The following is an 884-nucleotide window of genomic DNA, read 5'->3' on the forward strand; positions in this document are numbered from 1 at the left end:
CGAGCAGCGGCGAGGCCGCTGGGGCCGCCGCCCTGCCGGGTCGACCGGCGACCCGGCCCCCGGGTCTCGGGTCTCGGGGGGGGTGGGCGGGTCGACCAGATGTCCGCACCGAGCGCCGCGGGGCCGCGGGGCGCTCGGCCTTCTCGGAGCCCCGAGGGCTCCCTGGAGGCTGCGGACGAGCAGCCGCGAGGCCCCCGGGGCAGCCGCCCTGCCGGGTCGACCGGCGGCCCGGCCCGGACTTGGTCCCCGGACTGGGGCGCGCGGGTCGACCAGATGTCCGCGGCGCTCGGGGCCGGGCCCCGGGGCTCTGGGTGTTCTGGGTGCGCTCCCGGCCCTCTGTCGGCTACGAAGGCCCCGCGGACTCGTAGCCACGGGGTCCGGCGGCGCGCGGGTCGACCAGATGTCCGCGCCGAGCGCCGCGGGGACGCGGGGCTCTCGGCGGCCTGGGTGGGCTCCCCGGCCTCCGTCGGCTCCAGAGACCCCGCGGACTCGCGGGTGCGGCTCCCCGGTGGCCGACGCCCTACCGGGTCGACCGGCGGCCCGGGCCCGGGCCCGGGCCCGGGTTCCGGCGGCGGCGCGGGTCGACCAGATGTCCGCGCGGGGCGCACGCTCTTCTCGGAGCCCCGAGGGCTACGCGGAGGCCGCGGACGAGCAGCCGCGAGGCCGCCGGGGCCGCCGCCCTGCCTGGTCGACCAGCTGTCCGGCCCGGACTTGGTCCCCGGACCGGGGCGCGCGGGTCGACCAGATGTCCGCTGCGCTCGGGGCCGGGCCTCGGGGCTCTGGGTGCCCTGGGTGTTCTGGGTGCGCTCCCGGCCCTCTGTCGGCTCCGAAGGCCCCGCGGACTCGTAGCCACGGGGTCCGGCGGCGCGCGGGTCGACCAGATG

This window comes from Equus asinus, chromosome 24, assembly GCF_041296235.1.
Source record: "Equus asinus isolate D_3611 breed Donkey chromosome 24, EquAss-T2T_v2, whole genome shotgun sequence".
Classification (NCBI taxonomy): domain Eukaryota; kingdom Metazoa; phylum Chordata; class Mammalia; order Perissodactyla; family Equidae; genus Equus; species Equus asinus.